Below are 11,389 nucleotides of genomic sequence, written 5' to 3' on the forward strand. Positions count from 1 at the left end.
GCCTTCCCAGTCATCCTACCCGCTTATTTCCTGCAACCCCACCCCGGGGCCCCTTAAAAATTCTTGACTACGCCACTGCCCCTACATCTAATGCAGGGAGTTTAGCGAGAGCAGGCCACAGAACACCTAGGGAGAGGATGCGAAACCAGCGACGGAGCATTTCAACTCGACTTATGTGGAAGCACCTCCCAAACAAGTTTTTCTTTCCAAAAAGAAAAGTTAACTGAAACGTGCAACGAGCTGGCACCAACATGACGAATTTGACAGCGCCAGGTCGTAAACAGCATAATTTAACGCCTGTTACAAAACAGGACCTTGCAAACCGCCCAACGCAACATCTCTTGAAATTAGAAATGAGACGTGAATCGGCTTTCGTGTGTTAGCGGGGACAAGTCATAAATCAATAATAATATCCCAGCCACACGGGTGCCTTTCTATCCCGATTGCCTCATTTGCGCAAGCTGCGGTAGGGAGCCAATCGAAATCGAAAAATTAGATTGCGTTCGAAATTGCTGTGTGTTCCCGGGGGAACCAAGTCAACATTCATATCTGGTGGTAAAAATTACCGCCGGAACACTTTTTGCAACTTACGTCAGATGGCAGCACTGCCTGAGCTACATCTACTTAGAAAAACAAAAATGGGAAGGTTGCCGCGAACTAAAGTTTTGAAAATGGCAGTTTCAAGCGACAGGTCGTAAACTGCACCATTGCACACCTGTTCCAGAATGAATCTTGCCAGTATTTCAGCCTTTTGATCATAATGACGCTCTACTAGAATCTTTGGGCAGTAAACAGGACCAAGCAATTGAGAACCATCAGTTCTTGCCGCTGGAGCCTGAAAGCGAGACCAACGTTGTGGCGCCATGACAACGTCCGATCTTAGAGGCCATAAAAGAGTGAAGACATCGTCTTTCTTAGTTGACCGCAGGTGGCAGCACGTCCTGGACCGCTTCTTTCTACAGAAGGCGCGTAAACTGAAAGGTGCTGGTGGTTGGGTTAGGTCCCCTTGTTATTTTTATGGCGGCTATTCTGGAGTATCTTGTGTGTTATTTCGTGGTTCACGATAACTGAAACGTGAACAGAACTTCTGGATACATCGCGGATTGGAGAGCGCCTGGTCGCAATCGGCATAATTTAATACTTCTGGCAAAACGAAGCCTTCCAAACGGAAAGTACTGTCAAAACTTTCACAAGATGAAGCGCCAGCAGAGACACCACACCAATGAAGAAACAACAACGACTGTACGAGGCGCGTCCTGTCCTGTCTCTGTGTCGCTTCATCTTTTGGAAGCTATGAACCAACTCGCCCGACAACGCGCTTTACAGCAATGCCACGTGCAACACCTTTAGAAATTAGACACGAGACAGAAATCGGCTTCCGCGCGTCAACAGAGATAAATAATAAAATAATGATGTAATGCATCTTACGAAGACAAAAAAGCGCACTTGTGCTGGGGTGCTCGGACTACGGTAACGTGTAGATAAGAAGTAAAAAGCGTGTTCGCAGTGTCGGAATTTTATATTTACTCGCTTAGCATTTATGTAAAATCTGCCCGACGCTACTGTTATACCGCCAGTTATACCGCCAGTCCAGACAGGGGGTCAGAAATCTTGCGCCTCTGGTAACTCTGCCGAGATAAATTCGAGCTGAAAATTGGCATCCCATAACGAGGAAGGACTCGGTCAGAATTCTAGGTCTCCTCATTGATGCCAAGGGCTGTAACTCGAAGGCCCTCAACAAGCTCAGTGGACAGGCTAATAATGTCCTAAGACTTGTAGCCCGCGTCTCAAATCGAAGAGGCGGTCTCAAAGAGGACAATTTGCTCAGTGCTTATCAGGCATTCTTCCTGAGTCATGCCATGTACATCGCGCCGTACCTTAATTGGGGTAAAGCGGAAAAGGCCAAGCTCGACTCCCTAATCAGAACCGGCCTCAAGCGCGTGCTCGGCCTTCCGCAGTCCACAAGCACTGAGAGGCTGCTGGAGCTAGGACTCCATAACACCATCGATGAGCTAATAGAAGCTGACACAGCGGCTCAGATAATGAGACTTTCATCTACTAAGCCAGGGATTAAGATATTAGAAGAAGCGGGAATCCAACCCAGACATGAACCAGTAACTAAAGTTAGTTTGACCCGGGAAACCAGAAGTCGCATCATGGTTGACCCCGTCCCGCGAAACATCCACCCAGTGCATAACGAGGGTAGAAGATTCGCGTGAGCCAAGTCCATCCTTAAAAAGATCAATCAGAAGAAGCTAGATGCCCTCTTTGTCGATGCTGCCAGATATGACAGTGGGGATAAGTTCGCTGTCTCGGTGGTAGACGCGGGGGGCAACCTGGTCAATGCAGCCTCTGTTTATACAAAGTTTGCCCATTCCTTTCGCAGCTGTGTCGGTAGCCTTGCGAGATGAGGCTCTCAGACTTGCAGCAGTCGGCTTTCTTGGAAATACCCGCGTTTCGTGCCTTTCGAGACGACGCCATCCTTCCGATTCGCGATATCAACGCCTGAATGATCGCCATGCTTGGCATCACTTTAAAAGATGACTGGTTGCAGCAAAACTACTTTGCTTTGCGGCAAAGGCATGGCCCAACTACGAAGACGTCAAGCAACGGTCCTGGTATGTATGAATGCATCCACTGCCGCTGATAGCTGCTTTCGGCCGGCTTCCTTATGCCAGCGGTGAGTCTGACCAACACAATTCCGTGCACGGTGCTCCTCAGAGATACAGATTCTATGCTACGTACGGCAGGCGTGCCCTGCAGGCCTCCGACAGAGAGGTTCGAGTCAAGAGTAATACCTCGCCCAGAGACAATGCAGCGCCCGAAATTTTTTGCAACTTGCGTCAGATGGCAGTATATTCGGGGCAAATTCTGCTTTAAAAAGACAAAAAGCAAGTTGTTGCAAACTACGCAACCTAAAGTAGCTCTACAATAACGCGCGATTTCGTAAACTGCACAATTGCAAAACGTTGACACAAAGTAACTTGTCAGCCTGTCAACCATCCAACATAATCACGCAGGGTATAACATCGCAAAAACTTTATTATTACTACTTTTTTTTTTTGAAATTCAAGTCCGGCGGCAACGACGCAAGGACTGCTTCTCTCTTGAAAGGCGTAAGTATTCAGCCGTGCACCTTGCTCTGCTAAGGCAGCTAGTGCCACATTCCTGGAAATTAGAAACGAAATGATCCGGCTAGTGCCACGGATCAATTCAACTCGAGTTATTGGAAGCACCTCCCAAACATGTTTTTCTTTCCGAAAATGGAAGTTATTTAACTGAAACGTGCAATCAGCTAGTAGCAAATTACTAATTTGATAGCGCCAGACCGTAAACAGCGTAATTTTACACCTGTTAGGAAATCGGACCTTCCAAACCGCCCAGCGCTATATCTCTGGAAATTAGAAACGACACGGGAATCGGCTTCGTGAGTTAGCAGTGCCAAGTCATAAATTAAAATAATATCGCAGTCACACCGGGGACTTTCGATCCCGATTGCGTCATTTGCGCAAGCAGCGGTAGGGAGCCAATTGAAATCCAAAAATTAGATGGCTTTAGAAACTGCTCTTTATTCCCGGGGAAACCAAGTCAACCTATATATCTGTCGGGTACATGCCTATAAGCGAAATTAGCGCCGGAACACTTTTTGCAAAAGACGCCAGGTGCCACGAACTAAGGTTTCTAAACTCGCAGTTTCAGGCGCCAGATCGTAAACTGCACCATAGCACACCTCTTACACAATGAATCCTGTCAGCATTTCAACCTCCTGATCACAGTGACGCTCCACTAGAAGCTTTGGGCAGTAAACACGGCCAAGCGATTGCGAACCATCAGTTCTTGCCAGTGGAGCCGGTATGCAAAACCAACGTTGTCGCACAATTGCAGTTTCAGATCTCCAAGGCCATAAGAAAGTCAAGATGTCGTCTTTTGGAGTCAACGTCAGGTGGCAGCACGTCCTCGGCAGCCTCTTTCTAGAAGAGGCGCGTAAACTCAAATGCGCTGGTGCTTGGGTTAGTGCTCCTTATTTTTATGGCGGCTATTCTCGCGTATCTTGTGTGTTATTTCGTGGTTCACGTTAACTGAAACGCGAAAAAAACTACTGGACACATTTTTGCAAGTTGCGCCGCATGCACATTCGGGGCAAATTCTTCTTAAACAAAACCGCCCAGCGCAACATTTCTCGAAATTAAAAACGACACGAGAATCGGCCCTCACGGTTAGAAGGGCCAAGTCATAAATTAATAATAATATTGCAGTCACACGGGGGCCTTACGATCTTGATTGCCTCATTTGCGCGAGATTCGATAGGGAGCCAATCGAAATCCAAAACTTAGATGGCGTTAGAAATTGTGTGCATTCCAGGGGAAACCAAGTCAACATTCATATCTGGCGGGAACCTTTGGGCAAAATTACCGCCGGAATATTTCTATAAACTGACCTGAGAAGGCAGCACCTCCTGGGCAGCATCTAGTTTTAAAAAAAGAAAAAAGGCAGCTTGCCGCGAACTAAATTTTCTTCAATCCAGTACCAGGTGCCAAATCGTAAACTGCACAACGGCACACTTGTTTCACAATGAATCTTGCTAGCATCTTAACCTTTTGACCATACTCACGCTCTACTAGAAGCTTTGGGCAGTAAACACGGCAAGCGGTTGCGAACCATCAGTTCATGCCAGTGGAGCATGCCGTGGAGCCGAATCGTGTGGCGCCGTAGCAACGTCAGATCTCAGAGGCCGTGAGAGTGTCAAAACGTCGTCTTTTGGACTCAACGTCAGGTGGCAGCACGTCCTCGGCAGCTTCTTTCTAGAAGAGGCGCGTAAACTCAAATGCGCTGGTGCGTTGGTTAGTGCTCCTTATTTTTATGGCGGCTATTCTCGCGTATCTTGTGTGTTATTTCGTGGTTTACGTTAACTGAAACGTGAAAGGAACTACTGGACGCGTTTTTGCAAGTTGCGCCAGATGCACATTCGGGGCAAATTGTTCTTAAAAATACAAATTTGCCGGAAATTAAACCGCCTGAAGTGGCACGATGACGTGCCATGTCGTGAACTGCACATTTGCGCAACTGGGACACAACGAAACTTGTAAGCATGTGGACCATGTCAAGGTAATGACGCTGTTGTGGAAGCTGCCTCGATGCTCCGGATAGTGTTCCCGGCAGCCCTCCGACAGGGAAGTACAAGTGAACATTCAAATCTGGTGGAGCCGAGAAGTGAAACAAGAACCTTTTTGGATCTTCGGTCATATGGCAGCACACTCTCGGCAAATTCTGGCTTAAAAATTAAGAAAGCAAGGTTGACACAAACTGAGCAACCTAAAAGTGGCAGCATCAGGCGCCAGGTCGCACAGTGAATAATTGCACACCTGTGACACAACGAAGCTTTCCTGCATTTCAACGATTCCATCGTAATTACGCTCTAATGGAAGCTTTTGGGAGCAAACAAGACCAAGCGAACGATCAGTTCTTGCTAGAGGAGCCGGAAAGCGAAACTAAGGTTGCTGTGTCGATTAAATGGCAGACCACGCAGGCTATAACAGCGTTTAAATTTTGTTATTATTATTATTCGAGTAAGAGCTAGGGCAACACCTCCACTGCCGCTTCTGTCGACAAAAGTCGCGTAAACTAAACGTGCATGCGGTTCTGCTAGTGCTGCTGGTTTTTCAATCTCATGGCGGCGAATATGGCTTAGCTTGTGCGTTATTTTGTGCTTAGATACATAAAGAACGCGATCAAATACAACTAATCGCTACCGCGAACAACGCTCCTTCGTTTAAATCTGTCTATAAATGTTACCATCCACTAATAAACAATCTTTAATATTGCATTTCTTATTTCTCCTTTACCAATCACTTCTGTAATTCCTAAAGCGCAAAATAGATATTGCGCTTGATCCCTCTCATAAGTCGTCTGCAGCGTTGCCTAAGGCACAAGGTGTGCAGAGGTAATACGCTTCCGCAGAGGAGGTTGGGTTCGGGCGCAAACAGTTGTGTTTGACTGAAATCGGGCACGTCCCTCCCCTAAAAATATTTCGGTTAGTACGCGGCCTTCCTTTACATCCTCCCTTCTCCCTCCCCCTCCCGCTCAAGTGGGATCCAACCCTACGCCGCCCCCGAGAAGGGCCAACCCACGAAACACAGAACCTCTTAAAAACTTCTTGAAACGGCTACAAACGGCTATAGACGTCTTGGTCTATGATAAGACTGAAAATAGAATTTCTTCGAAACATAACCTCAGCGCTTAGAATATGCTAGTATATATTCTATCTACGGCAAAAGCCACTACGGGTGTCACTAGAGTCTGTTTTGGTAAACGCATTCAGAATGTCTAACTCAAGAACTTTTCTAGATATTTTTGTCTAAAAGTGCATAAAATGCCAAACGACGTGTTAAATGTGCGGTTACCGTCGGCGTTAGCAAATAAAAGACGCCTCAGACAAATCGAACTCGTTCGCAGCTACATAAGTTAATTGGCTTTAATATTAAATAATTTCACACCAGAACTTCAACAATCAAGGGCGTGTTATTGTTTTCCATACGGGACGCGCACACGACGCCTGGAAACCATTCTATGCTCGCGCAGCAGGTATTTACAGCAGCAGGAGCGAAACGCCGGTGTTGCACAGCGGTGTCACAGAGCCACCGCGCTGCGACCACTTCGGCGGCACAATCCAAATTTGTCGGATATCTCATTCTGTGCGGGAAACACTGGGAGGCAGGAAGTTTGAAAAAACGATCATTGCCGCCCGCTATTTCTCGGTCGTGGGTTCGTTATCCAGTTGTGCGTCATTCTAAGCCGTTCTGTACATTTATACTAGATATTAACTGGAGTCATTTAGCTGTGATGATGCTGTGTGCCGTGTGTTTTGCATCAGTGCTTCGTGGCATCGGCTGTATTGCGTGTTTTCGCCGACGGCTTACTACCACAATGGCGGGATCTGCGTTCGCCGCCTTCGTGTCTCGGTGTGCCTTTGTACGTCGCACGTTCGGATAACACTTTTTCCGGTAAGTGAAATACATTGCGCTTCGTTTTTCGTCAACAATGTGAATATATTTAGGTGTTACCCGCGGCAATTCTTGATATATGGGCTCTTCTGCCTTGCGAGTTTTCGTCATTACTTTTATACGAGGGTTCTGCTTGTGTTCAGCCGTTCAGCACTACCGCGCTCCACGACTTCCGCAACAACAGTCAGAACTTTGCCCTGCTTGTTAGCCTATGGTTAACGTAGCACGAGGCAACCGAAAGGAGTGCATTCGAAGACGACGCGCTGGCTGTAATGCTGAACCAGACTGAACTCGACTTATTCTGTGTCCTTTTGTACTTACGTGTGCGCGCGTGTGTCAGTGACTATGCAGTTTGTAGCTATCCCACTTTATAGCAAAACAAAAAATATGACTGCAGTGTTTACTTCATCTATACAATTCCAAATTAAATCGTCTGCTGATGTACAAATTTCACTTGTCTTGTTCTAAATAAGCAGCAAAACCTTTAACCTAGTAGGTGCATCATCTGGGAGTAAAATCACGACAGCTTGGCATTTATTAATCAATGACTGTGACTGGGTCACCTTATTTGTAATTGCAAATCTGCCTTTCAACTGACTTGATGCTATCTTATTTTGTCCCTTTCACTCTATAGACGGCTGGACATCCTTCTTGTACCTTGGCCCTAGCTGGATGACGGGACCTCATGATCAGTGTAAGCCAATGTACTGTACCCTCTCTGGTCCTCCCAGTGCTTTTTATGTGGGTTAAGGCAAGGGAGCGCTTCGTGGTAAAATAGCTAGTTGGTGTCTCACCAACGGCGATGTTTTTGCACTGGTCCATTATAAGCTGCCACTATTATAACCAATTTCTCAGTGCCAGTGTACATACACAGTTCTACTAATAATTTGTTTCCCCACGCCTTACAAAATTTACCTATAGGTAGTCATTGCTATGTAAGAACTCGCAAATTAACTCTGCTGTGTCATAGAAGTATTCCATACATGAGTAAAAATTTTCTACAACAGTGTACATTACACCTTACTTCCCTAATGCACAAATATATTCAAGCCAGTATTTGATTACTTTGGTATTCTAAATGTTTTCTGTGTGATTTAGTTTCTTTACAGGAACTTATTGTACAGCATCAGCAAGCAGTCTAATTTAAGATTTATGTGTGCTGTAAAAGGTGTGCTTTGCCGCTAGAATTGATAAAACATGGGCCAAGGCTTCTATACAAGGACAAACTCCAATTTTGCTCTACCACCATCAGCACTTGGTTGGTGCTTGCAAAATGAATCGCATCAAGTAGCTTGTGCCAGACTGTTTTTTAACCTTATTGTGAGGAGATCACAAAGTGATCTGTGGAGGCGCCTGCGTCTGAGATATAGATTGCGCTGCAACATATGTGCATGTAGAACAAGCATGATGCTGAGGGTTCCAGCAGTTTGCAGAAGTGCTTTTAAAATTTTGTCATGACTGCAATTTTACCTGTGCTGTTTTTTTTATCACCTATTTCAATAATATCATTGGAGGTGTTATCAGAATTTATCAATTTATTTGCCCTGGCCCACTAGCCTGCCACATTTGCCTTTTCTCTAGGTGGGCAATTATTCTGCATGGACCATTACTTGAATACACCTTTTTGTGTGCAGTGGCTTCTCAGTTGCAAGTCAGCATAGATGCTCAGAATTACCTGAGGCTATAGATACATTGATAATTTGCCACCTATACGAATCACTTTGCACTTTCTCATGTAAACAGCATGTTAACACTTCCAAGATACTTTCAACTTTGTATGACGCATCATCCAAGGTGTTGCGTCATTTGTGTGAGGTATTGCCCGAAGCCAATTAGGGTCACTTGAAGATATATCAACAAAAGTGATTGATCCAGCTAGGAGTGTTGCTTTGGAACACTACTTTATCACCAGTCCTCCTTTGCATGCTACCTGCTTACTCTGTACTATGTCATGTTTAAGTTTGAAAGAAAGGCAACAGCTAGGGAGAGCAAAATGCCAAACTTGCTTTTAGTTCAACAATATAAGACGCTATTAACTTTTTAATTAAGTTAGTACATCATTTACCTGCAGAGTGAATTACTGTTTTAAATTTATTATATACCACCCGCCGTGGTTGCTCAGTGGCTATGGTGTTGGGCTGCTGAGCACGAGGTCGCGGGATCGAATCCCGGCCACAGCGGCCGCATTTCGATGGGGGCGAAATGCGAAAACACCCGTGTGCTTAGATTTAGGTGCACGTTAAAGAACCCCAGGTGGTCAAAATTTCCGGAGTCCTCCACTACGGCGTGCCTCATAATCAGAAAGTGGTTTTAGCACATAAAACCCCAAATATTATTATTATTAAATTTATTATATTTTGCAGGAAGCTTCTCAGACTTGTTTGACAGGTTGATAAGTGGATTTTTAGCCACAAAACACCATACAATAATTTAAAGGCTGACTTTGACTCTGCTATGCAACTTAATGACTATATGCCAGGAACAAGGTCTCTGAGTTGGGGCGCTGGCTAACACTCCCAGCGTTCTACTAGGACACATAAATACCCAAGTGGATGGGAAAGCGACGCCGCTGTAGCTCAATTGGTAGAGCATAGCACGCGAAATGCGAAGGTTGTGGGTTCAGTTCCCACCTGTGGCAAGGTGTTTTTTCATCCACTTTAATTTCCATTAATTTATCGTTTTTTATTTAATTTATTAAGCACAAGTAATTTCCCCTATGTTGTCCTTGGTGTCAGTGTTTGTTGGCTTCTTATGATAGGAAATATACTAGTCATTTTAAGCATCATCGCATACATACCTTAAGATACCCGTAATTTAAGAGAAAGGAGTGCTTAAATTTATTTTTAATGTGAGCCAAACTTCTTACTTAGCACATATTGCTAATTGAAGTTCCAATTTCAACATTCCCATTTCCACCCTTGCCCTTTTTTCCTGTTCTGTGCAGGTATTGCTTTCCTATGTCTACAAGAACCGTCACGGGTGGCCTGTGACAGCAAGCTTTTGTGGGCAGCCAGTGCTCTCCTACGAAGGCTGGCCTACTCTGGCAGCGGCGGCAATCATCTTCAAGATTTATCCATGATCAGCTTTGCTGCTATTTGTCACTCTTGTTAATTACACTTTCTGCATCTTTTCTAGTTTATTAGGTAATAAAGTATGAGTATGTGACATGGTGTGAAGTTGTGCCATGCTGCATTTTCGCTTGCAATCACCTTTTATGCATGAAAAGGTCATCATACAATTTATGAAAAAAAATAACAGCATATTATGATTTATCTTTCAGTTCTTGTAACACGCAACGTACAAGGAATTCACTAATGGATGGCATGCCGAAGAACTGGCCATTATTTCTGCGTGATGCTGTGCAAGCATGTGGCGTTACCTTACAAGAGGCACCCAGAAAGTAAGTTACAATTTACTTTTAAATGAAGCATGGACATGAGAAAAAATATATTTATATTGCTAGTTAGAGTGGTTCGCAGTGTTTTTCCAGATGTGTACTATCCTTTATTTCTTAACTCATTGCAGCACAGTGTTCTGTTTCGTATACTGGTGTAAGGCTATTGTGCCCCTTGTAGCTGAAACCAGGATGTAATTTTTGCCTGAACTGCAGCATCACTGACAAAATCTTTCTTTGCTAGAAACTATTTCAGTTTGGTGGAGACCCAGCAGGGCGAAGTTTTGTCAATAATGACGTGTTTCACGCAGAGATGTTCTTGTTTAGGTCAATGGGTGAACATTGGAATTATATCAGCATACAATACAGATCTTGTTTGATTTGCAAAATAATTCTGACAGGTGGCATTCAATTGATTGGTCTAATTAAAAAGCACAAATTGAACAATGAGGCTGTACTACACTATTCCCATGGTTCACATCTGGAAAAACTACCTCTGCATCACTCTATCCGACAATATAAACTTTTCTTTTTTGATGTCCATGCCTCGTTTAAAATAAATTGTAACTGTGGGCAAACGTCGTGTTACTGTAAGAGCTGCCGCAAAAATTTGGGGGAATGTCTAATAAAAGTCTTCAGTTGTTCTTGTCAAGCTGTCCATTAGCCAACTTTTAGCGTAACGTTAGCAGGGCTTACTGAAGTATTTCTAGACGTCCATGGCTACAAAATGTCTTGATCAAGACAGCTACTAGGCTTTTGAATTAGCCGTTGAAGACATCTTTTAGACATCAAATAGCTGCTTGCGTGTTTCGTGGGAAGTCATAAAGTCATACTAATAGTCACACGGGAGCCTTTCAATCGTGATTGCGACACTTGTGCATGCTGTAGTATGGAGACAATCTAAATAAAAAATTAGATGGCGTTCGAAACTGCCTATTGGGGTCGGGGAAAACAAGCGAACATTTGTATCTAGCGGGAGCTTAGAAACGAAACC

At 44.5% G+C, this 11,389-nt stretch overlaps 1 long non-coding RNA gene across 2 annotated transcripts; it reads left to right on the plus strand.

Moving 5' to 3' along the window:
- The first annotated feature begins 6,777 nt into the window (after positions 1-6,777).
- On the plus strand, positions 6,778-10,119 carry LOC139050054 (uncharacterized). 2 transcript variants are annotated; one of them, XR_011508754.1, is made up of 3 exons: positions 6,778-7,001; positions 7,636-7,695; positions 9,946-10,119. It is a non-coding gene; the product is annotated as an uncharacterized lncRNA (long non-coding RNA). The 2 variants fall into 2 exon arrangements; XR_011508755.1 differs by having other exon boundaries at positions 6,778-6,959.
- Positions 10,120-11,389: the final 1,270 nt, after the last annotated feature.

The sequence above is a fragment of the Dermacentor albipictus genome, chromosome 9 (assembly GCF_038994185.2).
Source record: "Dermacentor albipictus isolate Rhodes 1998 colony chromosome 9, USDA_Dalb.pri_finalv2, whole genome shotgun sequence".
NCBI lineage: Eukaryota > Metazoa > Arthropoda > Arachnida > Ixodida > Ixodidae > Dermacentor > Dermacentor albipictus.